At 39.8% G+C, this 22853-nt stretch overlaps 1 long non-coding RNA gene across 1 annotated transcript; it reads right to left on the bottom strand.

Moving 5' to 3' along the window:
- Positions 1 to 14395: 14395 nt before the first annotated feature.
- LOC138415884 (uncharacterized) lies at positions 14396 to 22054 on the bottom strand. The gene is made up of 5 exons (XR_011247434.1): positions 21819 to 22054; positions 19173 to 19350; positions 18179 to 18250; positions 15689 to 15778; positions 14396 to 15589 (listed from the first exon to the last, which is right to left on the bottom strand). It is a non-coding gene; the product is annotated as an uncharacterized lncRNA (long non-coding RNA).
- Positions 22055 to 22853: the final 799 nt, after the last annotated feature.

Raw genomic sequence — 22853 nt, 5'->3', positions numbered from 1 at the left:
TTGGTCCTCATTTCATTTTCAGGATGAGAGAGGCTAGAACTCTGAGTCTCCTTAACTTCTAAGATAGCTGGTGTGCACATTTGGAGTCTCTTTTCTTCATTGGTAACTTCTGTTTCCCCTTAGGGGTCAAGTATCCACATCCCTCACCCTTCTTTTCTCAGAAGTTTTATTACCTGAACCTGGCTTTCTGTAGCAGTCCTAGATCCTCTTATTTCTGTCTCCATGTCTTCTTCAGGTTCTTTGCTGAGGTTGCATTTCCTTGTTTGGTTCTTTCATAGGAAATTTATACATCCTGACATATGCAGGCTTCAGCCCATGAATCATGTGGGTAAGGCCCCCATCTCAATCTGCAAGGTAAGCGCTACAGTGCAGTTGACGAGATCTAAGTGCTGTCTCCACCATTTCCAGATTGAAAATATGGGTTGCCCAGAGTTTTCTTCTTGAAAAGTTCATGGACTTGCCGCTCTGGTACCACCAAGCAATTGCTGACAGTCCCGTTAAACACTCATTCTTTAACACGCCCACAGATTGATTTGGCTGTGTAACCTCATACAACAACACATCACGTATCTAGTGCAGCATTAGACTCTGGGAAGAAAACTCAATGCCTTATTAAAGGCAAATTTGTCAACGTATTATTCAATATATTGGGCTACTGTGCTAAGACCCATCATATGTGTCCGACTCTTTGCGGCCTATAGCCCACCAGGCTCCTCTCTCCGTGGGTGTGGGGAGAAAGAAAATTAGCCAAGATGGTGTGTTCAGGCTCATTCGCCCCACATTTTGTAAATGATGATTACATAACAGCTGAGATTTATAGCGCCGCGCATGCGCATCATGGGGTACTGGCTCGGTCACGAGCTACTTTGTGCTGTGCACGTATGTGAGCTCCATTCGAAAGTGACAGCATTACTGCTGCGTCATGGCTGTGTCCAGTGGGTCAGCCAGGAGAGGAGAGCATATAGCATGTCTGCTGTTACGGCTGGAGAAGGAAATGGCAACCCACTCCAGTATTCTTGCCTGCACAATCCCAGGGACAGGGGAGCCTGATGGGCTGCTGTCAATGGGGTCGCACAGAGTTGGACACGACTGAAGTGACTTAGCAGCAGCAGCAGCTGCTACGGCTGCTGCGCCAGCCAGGAGAGAATAAATGCGCCTGCAGTTCCTATGCCTCCTCGGCGTCTTCTTCCAGCTTCTTAGCTCCCACTTTGCCTATTGTGGGCGCAGCAAACAGGGCGGACAGTGTGAACAACAAGATAATTGGCATCAGGAACAGGGTCAGCAATACAATGGGATTTTCCAGGCGAGAATACTGGAGGGGGTTGCCATTTACTCCGCCAGGGGATCTTCCTGACCCAGTGATCGAACCTGTCTCTCTTGTGTCTGGCATAGCAGGCAGACTCTTTACCAGCTGAGCCATAGGGGAAGCCATATTAAACAGGTTAATATAGTAGGGTGAGCATGGATTTGGAATCGTGAAGATTTGAGTTCAAATTGTAGCTGCCACTTTTTTAAAAAAATTGGAATATAACTGCTTTATTAATACAATGCTGTGTTAGTTTCCACTGTACAATGAAGTGAATCAGCTGTATGCATACATCTATTCCTTCTCTCTTAGACCTCCCTCCCTTCCACCCTACCCTCATCCCACCCATCTAGGTCATCAAAGAGCACTGAGCTGAGCTTCCTGTGCTTTACAGCAGCTTCCCACTAGCTATCTCTTCTACACGTGGTAGTGTATCTGTGTCAATTGTAATCTCCCTCTTCTCACCCTCCACTTCCCTCCCCACCCTGCATGTCCACAACTCTGTTCTCTACATCTGCATCTCTATTCTTGCCCTGCAAATATGTCCATCAGTACCATTTTTCTAGATTCCATATATATGTGTTAATGTATATTTTTCTCTTTCTGACTTACTTCACTCTGTATGACAAACACTACTTCCATCCAGTTCTCTACAAATGACCCCACTTTGTTCCTTTTGCCACTTACTGTTTGGTGACCTTTGACTTTGTGGTATCGTCTCTGCTGCCTGGTTGTTGTTTAGTCACTCAGTTGTGTCCTGCCCTTTTGTGATCTCATGGACTACAGCCCACCAGGCTCCTCTGTTGGTGGGATTTCTCAGGCAAGAATACTGGACTGGGTTGCCATTTCCTTCTCCAGGGAATCTTCCCCATGCAGGAATGGAACCTGTGTCTCCTGCGTAAGCAAGTGGATTCTTTACTACTAAACCACCTGGGAAGCCCATGATATTCAGTAGCTGCACAGGAATTGCTACTACCTTTATTCCTTTCCTGGGAGCCAATCTTACATTGTGTTTCCCGAGACTCCTTAGAAATCTCAAAACTATACACTTACATATCTTCATTTGGAATAGCATTTCCTAGCTAACAAATACATCTAAGACATCTGCCTCTTTATACGTTTCCTTAACAGTATAATTACTGACTCTGGACCCCTTGGAGTGATTTTTCTTCTCTAGGCATGTACTCAGTCTGACTGCTCCACTGCACACATCACCAGCTCTTGCACTTAATCATCTGTGTCACTCTCACGACTTTAAATTAGCTGCAGTGGAATAAACAGAAGATTGCTTGGCATGTGGCCGAGGCTGAGTGAGCATTTCTAATGGTGGCTGAGCTGGGGTTTCTGAACTTTCGAAGTTCTTGCTGCAAACTGAAGAAAGAAAGTTAATTTCACTTTTGGATAATGTTGAAAATCTGGAACAGGACCAAAAATTTAAAAACAAACAGATTTTAGTTTTTATTTACTATTTTTAATACTGTCAAAAAGGATTTATTGTTTCATAGTAATACATCTAGTGTCTTACGTCTTGTGTTGCGGTACTTAATAAGCACTTTGTGTAACAGGGCTAACAGCCTTAACATAGAGATTAACCAAAAATAAAGTGGATGATCTGATATCAACAAAAACTGACCTAATATCCAGCATGATCAGAGACTTGTAGGGTGTATAAAAAGAACACTTAGTTTTTAAAAAGTATTTAGCATCATATGACCAAACTTGCTATAAGCCATATTTATTTTGTATTTTTTGATAAGCGTGAACAGCTAAAATTTGGTTTTGATGGATTAAGAGAAAGGAAATATTACTATGACACAAAATAAAAAGAGGTAGCCAGCTAGATCTCTAGGGTCTATCTCATTTTATAATGATGAAATTCAATGAAATACTAAATCATCTGGTGCCAGCAGGTTCTTGAGATAACTCTCATTCCAGTAATATGTAGACTGTATGTAAAGAAATGGATGTGGACAGTGATTTTTTTAAAACGGGCTTCCCCGGTGACTCAGCGGTAAAGAATCTGCCTCATTGTAGGAGCTATGGGAGATGTGAGTTCAGTTCCTGGGTTTGGAAGATCCCATGGAGAAGGGAATAGCAACCCACTCTGAGTATTCTTGCCTGGAGAATCCCATGGACAGAGGAGCCTGGCAGACTATAGTCCACAGGGTTGCAAAAGGTTGGACATGACTGTAAGCGACTTAGCACACATGCATTGCTTTTTTATGGTTTCCAACTTTATTCTAAGACTGCAGCCTTTGTGATTAGAGACTTCTCATACATTACTGGGTTTTATTCTAACTCCTCTCTGCCAGATGAAAAGTATGGTGTTTGAGACAGAGGTTCTAGAATCAGGTTCATTTTGTTCAAATCCTGGCTTAAACATTTGTCTAATGTATGACTTTGGGCAAGGTATATGATCTGTGTGTCTCAGTTACCTCATCTATGAAATGGAATTAATAATACAACCTCTTTCATAGAGTGTGAGAATTAAATGTAATGATATGTGTAAGATAAAACAGAATAAGTATTATACACTGTTCAAATTATGTATAAGATTGTTACTATAGTCAAACCTCTGATAAAATACCTAACCTCAGAAGGGATCACTAGCTTCCATTCCACAACTGAACTACAGTAATTGCTGATAAGTTCTTTCTTATTTTTATTGATTTTTATGATACCAATATCATTGATAATTTAGAAAGTTCCAAGCGCTATTGCAGGTAACAGAGGCAAATAATTCTAGCAAAGGCCTTGCTTTCAGTGCTCAGAATCTGCCTCTTATAAATTCTACATGTTGGTCTTAGTTTTACACATGGAATCATATGCAATAAATTTGCTTCCTGTTCTGCAGGGCTGCAGCTCTTTAATGTGAGGATGGTTCTAACTCTTTAGCTTTGTCTTTTCTAATTAAACAGGTGCATTCTTTCAACAGCTCCTGATATGGTGGATGCTTTCCAGCTGTGTTCCTGAAACCCTTTAAGGAGCCAGGAGAGGAAAGTGAGAGCTACGTGGACTTTAACCCAGGTTAACACAGTCTTGTTTTGTTTTTGGTAGTCCTCTGGGTTCTGCCTGCTTTCGCTCTTGACCTTCTTGCTTTTGCTCTAGAATTAGCTTTCTCACTTTGTATCTTTAGTAGGACTTTGGCTCAAGTCTGTTCTGTGGTTTTTCTGCACCTGCTTGCTTTTTTTTTTTTTTTTTTTTTTATCATCCTGGCACTGGGACCCTACCCAAACAAGACCTCCATTGTCCTAATTAGGTCCAACCCAGCTGACAACCTAATGGGTTTTAAGTCACTGTAAGTTTTCAGTTTTTGTAAATGTTTTGTTTTAAACTCCTTGGCTTCTGACCTTGACTTTCTCATAATGAACAAGGGAACAAAATCAATGGCCCTCATATTAGGGAATCCAAGATGCGACTGGCTGTAAGAAACACCAATATTTTATGCAACACACATACACACAAAGTGTGGTCAAGTAAATCATGACCCAATGCTGCTTATCACTTAGAATTTTAATTTATATTTACTGAAGGAGCTCTTTTAGACTTATTTAGCAATAGACTTTTTGGTCTTATTCACCCTATTGCATAAATAACCAAACCTATCACGTTTCAAAAGTTTATTTTCAAGTTGTTCACATTTATCTGTAAAAAGCCCCAAGGGTCAACATATTAGGTTGGCTAGGAGAGCCACTGGACTTCTATGTTTATCTAGTCCTTCATCAGCTCAGAGATCATCCTTTTAGTCATCTCTGCATGCATGGTGACATCTGAGAATTTGAGGCAAAAGTGGGCTTATTTGTAGCTAATGACTTAGGATTCAGGGCTCCTCACTAGCGTAAAGCCCCTTCCTATTTCTTTATAGCCTATGTTATCACAGAATTTTGTCATGAAAAGGTGATCAAAAAATACATAGCTACAATATCAAGGGAAATACATGAAGTCATGCCAAGCATCTAATTAATAAAAATAATATCTTAAAAATTAGTTTTGTCACCTTTTAAAAATGTGTAATTTGTCATAATTTCCTCTTTCTTAACAGTCACTATTGTACTTATTTTTTATTCATAATTTTTTACTTAATTTTTATTTACAACTTTGTATTTTGTTTTTTTTTTTTACCTAAAGAGGGGTTCTATCAGTTGCACAAATCTAGTGATCAGAAATACCTAGATTAACCCCATTCTAAGGTACAATTTTCTTGGTTTAGATTTAAACCTGGTGGCAGCTCTAGGCCATTGGTAATATATACACTATCACAGTAATATGCTGCTTTTATGACCCATTCTTAAATTTTTACGTGTGTAACTCCTTTAACACTGATGGAATTGTTTTGAGGTGTATTGAAGTACAAACCACGATTTCATGAGCATTTTCTTTTTGACTAAGCTCAGTGTTTTTTCCTTAATTGAATTACATGTTGTTGGAAGTTAAGCTTCTGTTCAAAGTTAGCTGGAAATTTCTGATGAATTGATGTTCTGCCTCGTGTATGCATAGGTAACTCCAGCCTCCCATTGTTTTAAAATCCTTTTATGTATTTCCAGACATTTGGGTGTTTTTCTCTTGCCTTTAGCTGATATATAATAGTCATTTTTATTTTTGTATTCTTAATAATTTCAAGCTTACAGAAAAATGGTAAAAATGCTGTGAAGAATTCTTTTATACTTTCTCCTCAGATACTCCAAATATTAATACTTTCTCATGTTTATTTATCATTCTCTGTCTCCCTACCTTTATATATAGTTGTTCTCAACCATTCAAAAGTAAGTTAAAGATATGATGTCCATTACTCCTTAATGCCTCAGTGTGTATTTTCTAAAAACACTCTCCTAAATAACCACAGTATATAACCATGGAAACCAGGATATTCATGTTGGTGTTGATACCATGCAATTCATTGACCCTATTCAAACTTTGCCAATTATCCCAATAATGTCCTTTTTAAGGTCTAGGATCCAATCAAGAATGATGCATTGTATTTACTTGACAATATCTCTTTCGTCTCTTTTGATCTAGACTATTTCCTCAGGTTTTTCTTCCTTTATGACATGATGTGTTTGAGTCCAAATCAGTTATTCTGAAGAATATCCTTCTATTTGAGTTTCTCTCTTGTTTTCTCATAATTATATTCATGTTTTGCATCTCTGGCAGGAATATTATAGAAATGATGCTGTGTTCTCCTTGTATTATTTCAGATGACATGTGATTTCTGGTGATACTAATCTTACCACTTGGCTGATAACGTGTCTTCTAGGCATCTTTACAATGAAGTTAATAATTACATATTAAGCATGTGTATGTATTTTGTGGGAGTACATTTTAAGATTATGTAAATATCTCATTCATTCTCAAATTTTAGCTACTAGTTTTAGGTTCCATTGAATACTTGTGGACTATTTTTATAAAGTCTTATAGAAAAACAACCATGCCAAGTCTTTTACGTAATTTCTGCTGCTGCTTCTTTGCTACCACAGCAGAATTTAGTATTTGTGACAGAAGCTATCCCTCAAAGCTTAAATTATTTACTATATGACTTTTTAAAGAGGACAAGCTTTATGTCTGACCAAGTTTTTGAATGCTTATCCCAGGTGTTACACATTAATTACCACCTACCAAGATTTTAGAATCTTGGTTAGAGTCAGTCACCACATCACTCTGTGAATGTCTTCTGTTATGAGAATAGAAGCTTCCTCCCACACCAGATTCTAGTTCATAAAATGCTAAATTTTCCTTCCTGGTTCTTGTGCTTGAAGCAATGGCTGATTGGTTTCTTATTTTTCCCTCCTCCTTGTATTAAATACTTTATTTAATTCTATTGTCCACTGGCAGCTCAGGTTTAACTAGAAATCCCAGTGACTCATATCTGTTTTGATTCTATAAACAAAAAAGCCACAGAATAAGAATAAAACATAGACTCCAATAAATCTTCCTCTTGCAATGAAGAGGAAGAGCATGTCAATATTTATTGAAGGCAGAAAACACACCCCAACAGGTGCGTTTTATGAATTACTTTATGAATGGGGCCTGGACTCACTCATTCCTGCCCAGATTACTCGGGATTGCCTCTCTTCAGATTGCCTCTCTTCATTAGCTTGTGATATCATGTATCTTTGCAAGAAAGTCATTTTGAATATAACGGCCAGAAATATCAAATGGAAAAGTTACTAAAAAAGCCACCACTCATGTTGTTAATATAGTAAAGTTTCAAATTAGTTATCAAATAGCCCTTCAGTGTTTGGTTTCTTAAAATGGTATTAATTTGATTGTGAGAATCTGTGTGTATATTTTCTTAAAGTGACTGTCCCATCTTGAATGTCTCTTTTCATCGGTGATTATCCTTAAAGATAGAAATAAATGTTCAGAGTATGTGGTAATGGTTCTGAGAGCACTCAGGGGACTCACATCCACTGAGCAGTACACAATGGACTGATGATTTAAATGCAGTCTGTCCACTAAGTGCTCCGCTTATGATAATCCTTAATGAACTAACTTCACCTAAACTATATCGTCTCATGCATTGATTGAAAGGAATAATTCTTATCCTCTCCATCACCAGAAGGCATACAAGTGTTTTGGGGGCCATTCATATAAGTTGAAAAAGTGTAATCACTATTAAAATGTCATTTTTGACTGATTAAAATCTCTATTATTCTGTTATTTCTACAATAAAAACTTCTGAGAGAAGACTTTATTTAAGTGCAATAGCGTAAAATTGGTATTTTTACTACAAGAAGTAGATACTGAGCTCTTGTAACCTACTTGGCACCTTAGATGGCTAAGCCCTCTATGTTGAATAATACTCAGGGACAGACATGGGTTTTGGGAGCCTGAAGCATAATTTGGAGAAATGACACAAAAATGTAGTACTTTTATAAATTTTATAATATGTAACCATATTGCTTGGACCTTTCTCAAGAGTTTGGAAGAACCTGTGCAAGTATAATACCTAACACTTGAGTTTGCTGCTGCCGCCAGTAACACTTTAAGAAAGAAGTAACAACATGAATTAATATCTTCATGATAGAAAAGAGGAACGCTTTGGGGATCCTGAACTCTGAAGGTCTCCATCAGGAGCCTGTAATTTTCATATGTTCACAGAGAGTTGTCCAGAGAGTTAATCAATGAAAGATTGCAGAAGTATGACTTGTACTCAGGAGAGGTCAGTTGGGGTCCTTTTTCTCTCTCCAAGAGGATATATTTAATGAGTAGCCTCATGCTTCTCCTTTTCCTGGACCCAACTCTTAATCTTGACCATGGATTTTTCACCATTTTGTTGAGGAGAAACAAAGCAGAAGGAAAAGTACAGACGTGAGGGGGAATACATTTATTTATTTTTAGTTGGAGGATAATTGCTTTACAATGTTGTGTTGGTTTCTGCCACAAATCAACATGAATCAGCCATAGGTATACCTATGTCCCCTCCATCTTGAATAACCCTCCCCGCTTCCACCCCATCCCACCCCTCTAGGTGGTCGCAGAACACTGGGTTGAGCTCCCTGTGTCACACAGAAAATTCCCACTGGCTATTTGTTTTACAGATGGTAATGCATATGCTTCGGTGCTGTGGGTTTCTTCCTAAAGTCAAGGGGGTAACTGCCTTAACACCATCAGTTTTCATTTTTTAAACTTTTAATTTTGTACTGGGGTACAGCTGATTAACAATGTTGTGGTAGTTTCAGGTGAACAGTGAAGGGACCCAGGTATACATACATGTATCCATGTCCCCCCAAACTCTCCTTCCATCCAGGCTGCCATATAACACTGAGCACAGTTCCAGGTGATATACAGTAGGTCCTTACTGGTTATCCATTTTAAATATCAGTTCAGTTAAGTCACTCAGTCATGTCTGACTCTTGCCACCCCATGAATCGCAGCACGCCAGGCCTCCCTGTCCATCACCATCTCCCGGAGTTCACCCAGACTACGTCCATTGAGTCAGTGATGCGATCCAGCCATCTCATCCTCTGTCATCCCCTTCTCTTCCTGCCCCCAACCCCTCCCAGCATCAGAGTCTTTTCCAATGAGTTAACTCTTCGCATGAGGAGGCCAAAGTACTGGAGTTTCAGCTTTAGCATCAGTCCTTCCAAAGAAATCCCAGGGCTGATCCCCTTCAGAATGGACTGGTTGGATATCCTTGCAGTCCAAGGGACTCTCAAGAGTCTTCTCCAGCACCACAGTTCAAAGCATCAATTCTTCGGGGCTCAGCTTTCTTCACAGTCCAACTCTCACATGCATACATGACTACTGGAAAAAATATAGCCTTGACTAGACAGACCTTTGTTGGCAAAGTAATGTCTCTACTTTTCAATATGCTATCTAGGTTGGTCATAACTTTTCTTCCAAGGAGTAAGAGTCTTTTAATTTCATGGCTGCAATCACCATCTGAAGTGATTTTGGAGCTCAGAAAAATAAAGTCTGACACTACTTCCACAGTTTCCCCATCCATTTCCCACGAAGTGATGGGACCAGATGCCATGATCTTCATTTTCTGAATGTTGAGCTTTAAGCCAACTTTTTCACTCTCCACTTTCACTTTCATCAAGAGGCTTTTTAGTTCCTCTTCACTTTCTGCCATAAGGGTGGTGTCATCTGCATAGCTGAGGTTATTGATATTTCTCCCAGCAATCTTGATTCCAGCTTGTGCTTCTTCCAGCCCAGCATTTCTCATGATGTACTCTGCATATAAGTTAAATAAGCAGGGTGACAATATACAGCCTTGACGTACTCCTTTTCCTATTTGGAACCAGTCTGTTGTTCCATGTCCAGTTCTAACTGTTGCTTCCTGATCTGCATATAGGTTTCTCAAGAGGCAGGTCAGGTGGTCTGGTGTTCCCATCTCTTTCAAAATTTTCCACAGTTTATTGTGATCCACACAGTCAAAGGCTTTGGTATAGTCAATAAAGCAGAAATAGATGTTTTTCTGGAATTCTCTTGCTTTTTTGATGATCCAGCGAATGTTGGCAATTTGATCTCTAGTTCCTCTGCTTTTTCTAAAACCAGCTTAAACATCTGAAAGTTCACTGTTCACATGTTGCTGAAGCCTGGCTTGGAGAATTTTGAGCATTACTTTACTAGCGTGTGAGATGACTGCAATTGTGCAGTAGTTTGAGCATTCTTTGGCATTGCCTTTCTTTGTAATTGGAATGAAAACTGACCTTTTCCAGTCCTGTGGCCCCTGCTGAGTTTTCCAAATGTGCTGGCATATTGAGTGCAGCACTTTCACAGCATCATCTTTCAGGATTTGAAACAGCTCAACTGGAATGCCATCACCTCCACTAGCTTTGTTCATAGTGATGTTTTCTAAGGCCCACTTGACTTCACATTCCAGGATGTCTGGCTCTAGGTGAGTGATCACACCATCGTGATTATCCAGGTCGTGAAGATCTATTTTGTACAGTTCTTCTGTGTATTCTTGCCATCTCTTCTTAATATCTTCTGCTTCTGTTAGGTCCATACCATTTCTGTCCTTTATCGAGCTTATCTTTGCATGAATGTTCCCTTGGTATCTCTAATTTTCTTGAAGAAATCTCTAGTTTTTCCCATTCTATTGTTTTCCTCTATTTCTTTGCGTTTATCGCTGAGGAAGGCTTTCTTATCTCTTCTTGCTATTTTTGGAACTCTGCATTCAGATGCTTATATCTTTCCTTTTCTCCTTTGCTTTTCACTTCTCTTCTTTTCACAGCTATTTGTAAGGCCTCCCCAGACAGCCATGTTGCTTTTTTGCATTTCTTTTCCATGAGGATGGTCTTGATCCCTATAGCAGTGCTTAATACCTTCATTTAGATCTTCCCAGGGTAAAGAATTCTCTACCCCAGGTCCATCTTATACTAAATACACAGAAAAACAATTCTAAGAAGTTCCTTCCATAGCAGGAGCACAGAGAGATGGCTTAGAAGAGGAGGGCCTAAGGATGTAACCATCCCTTTATCTCTATTCTGCTATGCACCATGTCTTCATAGCTCCTTTCACTCTCTGAAATTCTTTTTGTTAGTTCATGTTTTTCTGTATCCTTCACTAGAATGTAGTTTTCATGAGAGTATGAAACTTGTCTGTCTTGTCTACCTTTGTAGTCCACGTGCCTAAAACATACTAAGTGTTAGTTGCTCCGTCATGTCCAACTCTTTGTAACCCCATGGACTGTAACCCACCAGGCTCCTCTATCCATGGAATTCTCAGGCAAGAATATTGGAGTGGGTAGGCATTACCTTCTCCAGGGACTACTCCCTAACCCAGGTCTCCTACATTGCTGGTGGAATCTTTGACTGTCTGAGCCCCCAGAGAAGCCCCAAACATAATAGGTCTTCCTTAAATATTTGTTCGAGAGTTATATGGCAAGTATTCTAATGCTTTTCTGGGACTAGACTTAGGGGGCTGGGATGGGTGAACCAACCTCTAATATCTAGAGATAAGTTGCACCATATTCTGCCTCACTGTGACTATTTTAGTTGACTTCAGAACCTCTGGCAGAATAACAGAGTATAATCTCGGGATCAGAGAATAATAAGAGATTTTCTCAATCTCGTGTTTACTGCTTCCGCTATATCAAGTCCAATTCTAAAATAAATGTCCCTGGAGCTTATATATTTCATGTGTCTTATGACTTTGTAATATCTTCTTTCGTTTTCTCTCAATTGTGTTCCTTCCATGACTATAAAAATTTGCATCCCATAATGAGCTGAGGTTTTCACTTTGTGCTCCCTGGAGCCCCAGGGTAATTTTGGAGGTGCCGCCAGGGCTATTAAGGAGGATGAGAGTAGAATTACCTACAGCCCCAAGCCATCTATCCTTTCTTTTGATCACAATAGCTCTTTGAGTTGTTTTTCTGTTTTGTCCTTGTCTGTATGATTTGACTTGATGCCTCCTGATTCCAAGTTTAAACAAAATATTTGAACACCATTCATCTTTGACATCATCTTCTGGCCATGAAAAATCCCAGATGCGTCTATGAAATTCTAAACATCTGAGTCCCCTGAAAGATACTTCAAATCTGAATGTTCTTCCCACAGTGTTTGGCTCTTTTGCATTAAAGTCTAATTAATTATGCAAGTTTGTTTCAAAAATAAAGAAAAGATAATGTATTTTTGCTTATTTATACCATAATCACAAAGAGGATATGACAAGTACCAAGAAAAAAGTAAGAATACTTCTACACCCTTTCCTAGAAATTAAAAAAATAAGTACAGAATGTGAGATAATACATTTTTTTTAGAAAAAAAGTTTTGACTAGGAGGATAAAGATAGGCACCAGAGAAATGGTCTGGCTTTACTTTTATTCATTACAGTGGCTTTTAGTTAGAATACAAAAAGGAGAAATCCTGAGCCATTCAAGCTGTGATCCCAGTTGAGGTTATTGCATTTCTGATTGTTGTTGTGTTAGCTGCTCAGTTGTGTCCAACTCTTTGCGACCCTATGGACTGTAGTCTGCCAGGCTTCTCTGTCCATGGTATTCTCCAGGCAAAAATACTGGAGTGGGGTGGGTTGCCATTCCCTTCTCCAATTTCTGATTAAGCATTCCTTTTTAAAACTCTCAACAGATGCCAGGCACTCTATGAATACTGCTTTTCTACAGATACCTAATACATATGATTAATGTGCTTTCTTACTTTACCCTTTCAGCTATTTGAATAATATGGCTTTCTTTTATTCAATATAGCCCTTGTTTATTTACATTATAAAAATACCATTATTCAAGATGTTAACAATTTGATTTGTTTCTAATAATTTTGAAAATTTAAATATTTAATTCTAAAATATAATGATTGAAAAAATGCTTTAGCACATTTTATGTATGTATGTATGTGTGTGTGTGTTTTACTTGAAATTCAATGCTTTAGAACAGTTGTTATTCTTGAAGTATACAAACAATAAGCAACTATCAACTTATCAGTTGCAGATGAGATTTTTACGGTGTCCTTGCAGTTATACCTTACATTCTGCGTTATTCAGTCTGTATCATGCAGGTCCAGTCTGCATGGAATCACTGACTGGCCATTCTTGGCTGAGCAGATTCTATTTTCTCGATGCACTGTGCTTTAGTAAGTCATTTTATTCATTATATTGGTGTAACTTTGAAAATGGGTGATCATAAAAACAATCTATATTTAGAATAACTTTATTATTAAATCTTTATGGTGTTTTCATTCCCAGATAAACACTATTCTACAATATTATTATGTTCAGTATAGGGCTTATATGTAGCCAGTTTTCTTTATATCATCAGTTATATCTAATCACAGGTAAGTAAGTCCCTCAATGGAAGGAGCTGAGGTCTTAATATCTTAATGGCCCATACAATGTCTAGTTCAAGGTTTCCATTTAGTCAGGCTTATGGTGGGGTAGAGGTAGCTTTGTGGTGTGCAGATATCACTAACAAGAGATTTTCCTGGTCTTCTTGGTTCAAGGAGATGGGAAAAATGACTATGCCAGTCAGGAGATGGAACTAGAGCCATGAAGTATGGTGGTCAATAACTATCTGGGACAGTCTTGAGTTTAGGAAAACTTTTGAGGAAGGATGGAGAGGGAAGATATTGAACGCCAAAATGAGGAGACGGCAGAGGAAATCCTGGGCTCAGATGGAGCCAAAGAACATATGAGTATCACTCCTTACTAGACTGAGGATGAGCAAAAGCATGGAAGCCAGGGACCAAAGCTATCAAGCTGATCAGGAAGAGGGCAGGGTTAGGGCAGGCCCAAAGGCTGGCAACATAAAGGAGAAGGATTAAATCTGGAGGAACAGAGTGGGCAGTGAAAGAAAAATGAGAACAAACCCGAAAAGAGGCCCAGAGGAGAGCAGATGTCTGAGTTCCACTCCAGTTGTATTCATTCCTGATCATCACATGTCCCTGAGCCTTAGAGGCACCAGGCAGAGCCTCCGATAAATGCCTATAATCAAATATGGTTTCTGTTTCTGTCTCTGGACTTTGCTTGCCCTCATTTGCTCTCTTATTGTCTTTCCTTCTAGCTCCCTCATTTTTGCTCTTGCGCACTCATTCTACAGGATCATAAAAATACAGTTAATATGCAATTCAAGTCATTACTGTATCAACTGAAAAAAAAAATATAAAGCACCACAACACCACACAACCTAAATGTTGAGAGTGATGTTTTATTTGGTGGAAATTTTTATAACTTCAAGGTTGGGAAACAGTGTCTCAAGTAATCCTGAGAGAACTGCTCTGAGGAGGTGAGGGGAAGAACCCAGTTATATACAAATTTTGCAACAAAAGGCAGGTAGTCTGGATGTCAAAAAATTATTGTAAATTAAAGAAAACCAGATATCCCAAGTTAAGGAGTTTAGCATTTTTTCATGTATGGGAAGATGCAAGAGTCTGGGCTCACTGAAATCGTTTTTTTGATATGCACCCCAGCTATCTGGGGCCAGTATCCTTGTTTCCACATCAGGAGTTTCCTCAGGGTTCACTGTAGGGAGTGGCTGCAGTCTGGTGGCTGCTGGATGGCAGGTATTCTTTCCTTCCGGAGTTCCCTCAGGAAGTTCCCAGCTTACTATTGGTGGTGTGCAATCGCTGGCAATAGTGACATCCTTTGTTTACTTATGTGGCAGGAAATATTCCATTTCTCAGCTGTCATAGATAGTTAAAACTAAGGAAATGATACCACAGGCTCAGCAGGCTACATGAAAAAAAGCAGAAGATAAGATACATGGTATGATCCAGGATAGTTACAGAGATGAGGAAAAATGGAGAAATGAGGAGGGCAATTCAGAAAGGTCTGATGACTGAACTTCCTATGTGCCAGACACCAGTCCAGTATCTCTCTACATATTAATTCTAACTTTGAAATGGTGCTAGAAGAAGAAGGAGTAACTTGTTCAAGGTCATACAACTCCATGACCAAACCAGTATTCAAGTCTGTTGTTGTTCAGTCGCTCAGTCATGTCTGACTTTTTGTGACTCCATGGACTGCAGCACAGGGTTCCTTGCCCTTCACCATCCCCTGGAATTTGCTCAAAGTCCATTGAGTCAGTGATGCCATTCCACCATCTCATCCTCTGTCATCCCCTTCTCCATCTGTTTTCAATCTTTCCAAGCATCAGGGTCTTTTCCAATGAATCAACTCTTCACATCAGGTGGCCAAAGTATTGGAGCTTCAGCATCAGTCCTTCTAATGAATATTCAGGATTTATTTCCTTTAGAATTGACTGGTTTGATCTCCTTGCAGTCCAAGGGACTCTCTAGAGTCTTTTCCAAACCCACAGCTCAAAAGCATCAACTCTTCGGTGTCCAGGCCTCTTCATGGTCCAACTCTCACATCCATATATGACTACTGGAAAAACCATAGCTTTGACTATATAAATTCAATTCTGGTTTCCTCTATTCAATACTATACATATTCAAGTCTGGGTTCCTCTATTTTATAACCTACCTTCTGCTTCTTCTAAGGAAATTCTCTACTTTGGAAAGCTCCAATAGCTTCTGAATCCACGAGAGCAGTCCTTTCTTCATGCCCCTTTTCCTGATATTGGTGAAGACACAGTTATTAGTATAGTCTAATCCATTTGCTTTTGGATATTCTGTGGTATCCTCTAGAGCAGGGGCCCCAAACTTTGGGATCTAACACTGAAAATCTGAGATGGAACTGATGTAATAATAATAGAAATAAAGTACATAATAAATTAAATGTGCTTGAGTCATCCAGAGACCATCTCCCACCCCTGGTCCATGGAAAAATTGTTTATCACAAAACTGGTCCTTGGTGTCAAAAAGGTTGGGGACCTGCTGCTCTAGAGCCTTTCTTTCTTGACACTTCCTTCACCTTCCCTTAATATTACAAATGTAAAAGCATAAATGAAAACAGCTTTTGAATAAATATAACGTGACTCAAACAGCTTATGTAATGGGTCTTGAATACAAGGTCTGCTGCTTCCTGTCTGTTGTGTTCAGTCGTGTCTCTTTGTGACCCCCATGGACTATAGCTGGCCAGGCTCCTCTTCCATGGGAGTTCCCAGGCAAGAATGCTGGAGTGGGTTGCCATTTCCTACTCCAGAAGGTCTTTCCAATCCAGGAATTGAACTGGGTCTACTGCATGAGCAGGCAGATTCTTTACCACTGAACCTGGGAAGGGTGGATGTAATTCTTAATTCTTCTTAAGTTGCAGAAGAACTTTAGTAGTCACTATTCTCTGCCTCTGGCCATTTGTTTCCAACAGGAACATTATTTATAGAATCTCTGGGAAGATGAAGAAACTGTATCCTATCTCCCCATGCTGGCAGAGACAACTGTTGTAAGCTGCTAGGAAATTGCCAAGCACTGTTGTGATGATTTTTGTGTCTGATCCAAGAGGCTATTTACTCATGAGGCCCATATCTTTCCGGTCCGAGGAAATACAAGTGATCCTTGGCTGAAGTTAGTATACCAAAGACACTAAGAAGCTATTCAGATTCTCATTTTGAAAACCTCTAATGATAATCCAAGAAAAGCCAAGCCCTGACACTGTATTTGGAAGATAAGGCTGTGATTAAAAAACAAAACAAAACAAAACTCATCACAAATCCAGATTTTGTCTGGTTCACCTTCTGAGTTGTGCTGTCTGGGAGTGTATGTTTCCTTGGGAAGGAAGTTGAGACAGAAGTCGATTTGTGAGTCTGTGTGTTCCTGCTTGCCTCACAGGCTTGCTGTCTTTATTCCCCATGAAGTTGATTCATTTACCTTCTGATTCATTCGTTGAACGAGACAAGTTAAACATCTACTATGTGCTTGGCTCTATGTAGGAACAGGGAAAATAATGCTAAACAGAAGCAAACATGCTTTTACACTCAAGGAGCATACAGTTTAGTAAAGGGAAAACAGAACAAAGAATCACAGAGCTATGTAATTTCTTCCTGTGAGTGATGAGAAAATGCCAGCCGGACTTTGAGAGAGTCTAACATAGACTGAATCTAGTCTGCAGAATTGGCATAGATGTCCCTGAGAAAAGATATTTGAGTGGTGATTTGAGAAACATGTATGCCTTCACAGATGCTTGGAACTGGTAATGAATTGAGACTAGGATTTAGTAAACCACTGGGGGTGTGCACATACTCACATCTGAGCAATCAGCAGAGAGCTTGCTTGTTTTTTTTTTCTCTTAAGATGGCAGCATTTTGGCAAAGAGAGGAGGAGCTCATACTTGTGTAGACCCAGCCTCATCCAAGTGGCTTTTATATCCCTTCTCCAGATCATCTCTTGACACCAGTTTAGTTTTACTCAGGCTTCAACTTATTTCCTCCATTGGTTTTACAATGTGGGTCAACTAGTCAACTCCCTATGGAAAGTCTTGGCTGAGCTGGTTTCTTCCTTTCCAGTTTCCCACCTCTCCACATCACCATTCTGACTTCCTCCCTTACCACATTCATTCCAATACTCTCTGTCTCTTCTGTTGTTGACTTATACATATATCCTTTGAGATTTCTAGGTCATGACTGTGACCACAGTAAAGAGTTAAGATCAATTTCTGGGTCACATGCTTCTCTGGTTAGAGAAATGCAGATAGCACATCACCTTATATGGTTTTTTCCACCATATACTAAAATCTGGATGTAGCTGAATCACTTTTATGATGAGATTTGTCTAGATCTATCCTCCTGTGGATTATATTTACCCAGAAAATTCATGATCTGGGACATTTTGATAAAAGAACTGTAGTTTTCTTTGTTCATTATGTTTCACTCAGGCTGGAGGATGTGGGGGTGTGACGTATAAGTGGGAAGTAAATTTAATAGGAAACTTAGCTTTTGTTTCCCTAGCAACACTAGTCTTCTTACAAATGGAAATGAGACTAGAGGCCTTTGTTTCTGCATTCCCAGCTCTACAGGGCGAGGTGACATGCTGAGTGCCCTGGAAACAGTGCTGTGTCATACAGTCCTGTGACACTCACTTTAGAACCTTCCTGCGCTAAATCTCAAACACTCTCGTGGGCATTATGCTGCAGTTGATATTCATCTGTTTGCTGAAAAAATAGGAACAAAAGGTTATTTCACGTTGTGACTTAGTACGCAAGGACATGTTTGTCAGCAGGGCAGAGTGCATTAGAATGAGGAGTTTGGTGGGTCAGGAACAGAGTGGCTGGAAGGTCAAGATTAACACGTGCAATGGTCCAGTAGTTCATACATTGAGGGCTGGAGCACCAGTATATAGGAACAGTAACCACATCACATATACAGGCACTGGTTCTTATCTCTCATGTCTATTTTGAACATTTTATAAATTACCAGGATGAATTTCAATAAGAATCCTGGAAGATATATTAAACCACTTGTATCTATTTGAATAACATGCATTCAAGAGGCTTTGATAAGATTCGGTCTATTTTCTAGATTTAGGAGATTTCATAGATGTATTTCTGCTGGGAGGTTTTATAATGCAGTGGTAAATTTGGAGGTTCCAGTGACAGACTGTCAAGGTTTAAATCTTGGTTCTACCATTTAAGCTGTGAGACCTGAGAAGACTCTTACTTTTCTGTGCCTCAGTTTTCTCATCTGTAAAATGATTGTAATCATAGTGGAGGGTTGCAGAGATGGTTCAATGAAGATATCTACACAAAGCACAGAGAACAGGACTCAGAGTCTTGTTGTAGGTGCTTACTATGTGTTAGATGCCAGCCTGCCACCTGCTCCCACCTATTTGTCACAGGGAGAGAGGGGACTTGTGAGATATTTTTGAGTCCTTGAGAAAATTTCTTAAGGACCAACAATATGCAAGTTTTTCCCAAACTAATTCCATGAGGATTTGACTGTTTCTGTTTTGTAGCTGCTCCTTTAACCATGTGATGGAACAAGGGCCTGAGATTGTGGAGGAGAAGTAGGGACAGGAGATGGAGGAGGAAGAGGCGAGGAGGCGATGAGAAATCTCATGGCCTTGGAGCTGCTTACAGATTGGCACCCACAAGCCTCCTTCCTCCCCCTCTCTCTCAGCATGGTTTGCTCATTCTCAGTAACTAGAGATCCTGCTTTGGACTGTGAGTTGCTTTTATTCTCCAGACATCCAAGAGCCACGTCTGAAACACAACTCCTCAGTGTGAAGTTACGGGTGATCACGTAGCGCTGCATCCTGCAATGAGAACACAGATTAGCACAGCCCTGTTAACAGGAGGAACCCAGGGTTCGGTGTGGGTGTGCAGATGTGAAGGAAGATTTATTTTTCACCCTTAAGGTTAAGCTCAGAACAAAACAAAACAAAAAGAACAAAACCCCTGTCTTTATCTGTCTTTCTTAAACACTTACCTTGCAATTTTAGAAAATCAGAGGGCACAGTTTTCATTTAAGGCAGTGTTAAGACTTCCTACCAAAATCAACTAATACCAGGCAGAAAAGAACAAATGCCACAAATTCCGTTTTCTTGTTTATAACCGAGGATAAATGTTACTTTCCTGAAATCATAATTGCTGGGTGTTCCTCTTTGTCTTGTCAGTCCACATTCTCATGTTCCGGAGTGATATGAGAGCACACAAGACATTCTGGCCTGATGCGTGCTGCCTGTTCTTGGAGAGAAATTCTATCCCAAATACAGACACTTGAAAGGGCGTGCTTGGCTGTCGTAACTTGACCCCTGCCCTCTGCAGACATCCCCCCATACTTCCCCTCCTCACGTATCTCCCACTTTACTCTCCAGCAACACTAATGATCTCAGGACTCTCTCCTGTCTCTGGCTCTTAGCTTGTGCTGATATTTGCACCCTAAGGATGTTCCCACCTTCTTCTCACACTCTCACCCTCAACCTATCCTTTTGCTCTTTGTCAAGAGTGAAATACAAGGGTTAGATGCACCAGGCTGTAATATAAACAGCTCCCTCTTAGTCTCTGTGCTGACCAGGATGGGGAAGGTGGCAAGAGCCAGTAGTTTTTTTTTTAATTAATTTTTTAATTGGAGGTTAGTTGTTTTACAATATTAAATTGGTTTCTATCATACAACAATATGAATCAGTCACGAGTATGTATACACACACACACACACACACGTATATATATATTTATGTATCCCCTCCCCATTGAGCCTCCTTCCCTTCCAACCCCTCTGGGTTGTCACATAACACCTGGCTGAGCGCCTTTCCACCATATCTGCTCTGCACAAGGCAATGCATGCATTTCAATGCTACCCTCTTAATTCGTCCCACCCTCTCCTCCCCCAACTGTGTCCACAAGTCCGTTCCCTGTATCTGTTCCTCTATTCCTACCCTGCAAACAGGTTCATCAGTACCATTTTTTTAGACTCCATATACATGCATTAGGGATTTTCTGGTGGCTCGAATTGTAGAGTCTGCCTTCCAGGGTCAGGAAGATCCCCTGGAGAATACTCTATTTGTTTTTCTCTTTCTGACTTACTTCATTCTGTATGACAAGAAGAGCAGACTTTTCTTGACGGTTATTGGTCTCAGTGCTTAACAGGCATTCTCTCATCTCAGTTATGAAGTATGAGGTCTGAAATATTATCCCTGTTTTTACAAATGAAGCTGAGACTCATGTTGGTTAAGTAACTTGTCCAAGTTTTCACAGCCCACACATGTCAGAAGTGTCAGAGCCAGGACTCAGATGTAGGTCTGTCTGACAGTCTAACACTCCACAGGGCTACAACCCAGGACCCTGGCTCACACTGACATCCCTTTCTGTTCTCAGGATTTCTGAGTAACTGGAGGTGGCATCAGTAGTTGGGAACAGAAGAGATACTCGAAAATCTATATTTATACAAAAGATAAAATAAGGCTGATCATTTGCATGAAAAGATTTAACATAGTGTTATTTTTGGAGAAAGTTCCCCAGAAAGACAGAAAATATCAATTGTAAAGAGATTCACATCACACATATTTTTTTTTTTTCAAGCCCATAAAGCAAAGGAAGACTGGATTTTAGTAACTGGCCTAAGGCATAGTATTTGTATCCTGAAGCCACCTTGAAATTGTTGCTATGTTTATTTGAATTGTTTTGGTTTTCTGTGATAATTCAGTAAAATCATTCTGGCACTTTTATAGATTTTCCTTGTCTAGTCTACAGTTTGGGTTTATCAGAACAGTTATCTTATAAAATACATTTATCTTTTTATCTTCTTGTGTATCTTCTTTAAGCAAGTACATGTCCTGTAATGCTTATAATAGTAGGACATCAAGGTTTACCTAATTAAGGAGTTGGCGTTTTTTTTTGTATGCAGCATTATAAATCTGACTCAGTTGCCTGCATTTCCCCTTGTAACTGGGCCACCTAAATTATTTACATTTAGGTACAAAAGATGGTATTAGAGCTCTCCCATGTACCTCTTATGTTACCCTAGTTCATCCTTATAGAAACTCCATCCTACAAATGGAATTTGGCAGATGGCAGCCACAAGGCTCAGAGCTCAGTAGTGACCAGGCACAAGGTGGTATCAGCAGCTGGGATTCCAACTCAATCCAAACTTTGCACCAAGAACAATGTACTTTATCACATCAGAGTTCCAGTCCCTGTTTTCAGTGCATGCATAGCATCTTATTTCTCAATGGTTTATGGTACCTTAAAAAAAACAGTTATGTAAATACAAATCAGAATCTACCTCATTCTGTTGTTGATGTGTTCATCAGTTATCTCCAACACAACATTGGCCCGGTCATGCTCATTATGTGAGTTTGGTGATTATAGGCAGAAGGCTCATGTTCTAGCAGAGAGTGGATTTGGAGGTGGAAGGCTTTCAGGAAGGCTCAGGTCTTCAGCCCCTCCAATCCCCATAATTATCCCTCTAAGTAATTACTTTGTGCCCTTTGGTGGAGGCAAACAATAGCCACATTGAAATAAGCTATTTGTGTAAATGATGGTGGGGTTTTTTAAAAAAGGTTTATTTTTAACTTCTAGTTTTTGAAAAGAGCACAGTGAAGAATAATTGTCTAAAACTGGGGCCTACATTCTTCACCTCAACTGAAAATCTACCCAGCTGGATAATTTCTTTAAAATCATGTCAGAATTCTTGCCCTTTGTCTCTTCCTTTCAGCCCAGAATCCAAAGTGCTATTGGCAGTGGCCCCAGCAGTGAATGCTGAAGGAGGGTCCAAGATCCAGGGTGTCAAGGCGGCTCTTTTCAAGACTCTCCTGTGCTGCTAGTATTCAGTGGGGACCTTCTTTGAATACTGGGGCAATCTGATACGTCATTTGGCAAACAATATAGTAGAATGTGCAGATGAACAGCACCTTCCTCTCCATTGTAAGAGCTGCTGGGTAACTGTTTTCTCTTTTGCACATAAACTTGATGTCAATGCAGTTTTGGCCAGTTTGTTTGGCTAATTAATGTGCATCCTGATGAAGCCAGACTTGTGCATATAATCCCTATATAGACCACTTAGCTTTCTTTATTCTGTGCTGGCTGATTGCTCTCCCGAATCTCATAAATCTAGGGCTTGGATCAGCAGGCTGAGCAGTTGAGAGACTCGAAGGATGCTTGCTATTCTATCTCTCTCACTGATAAGTAGCATGTTGTATCTGTCTACCCAAGGGTAAGTCTTTCTTTGAATATGAACAGTGAATCGCTTCAGAAGCAATTTCAGTGGTATTCTAAATCTCTGCAAAGTATACTGAAAATTGTCCTCCTAACTGAAATG

This window comes from Ovis canadensis, chromosome 12 (assembly GCF_042477335.2).
Source record: "Ovis canadensis isolate MfBH-ARS-UI-01 breed Bighorn chromosome 12, ARS-UI_OviCan_v2, whole genome shotgun sequence".
Taxonomy (NCBI): Eukaryota; Metazoa; Chordata; class Mammalia; order Artiodactyla; family Bovidae; genus Ovis; species Ovis canadensis.
Note: the sequence above shows the minus strand (reverse complement) of the source record. Positions and strands in the feature narration are given on the sequence as shown.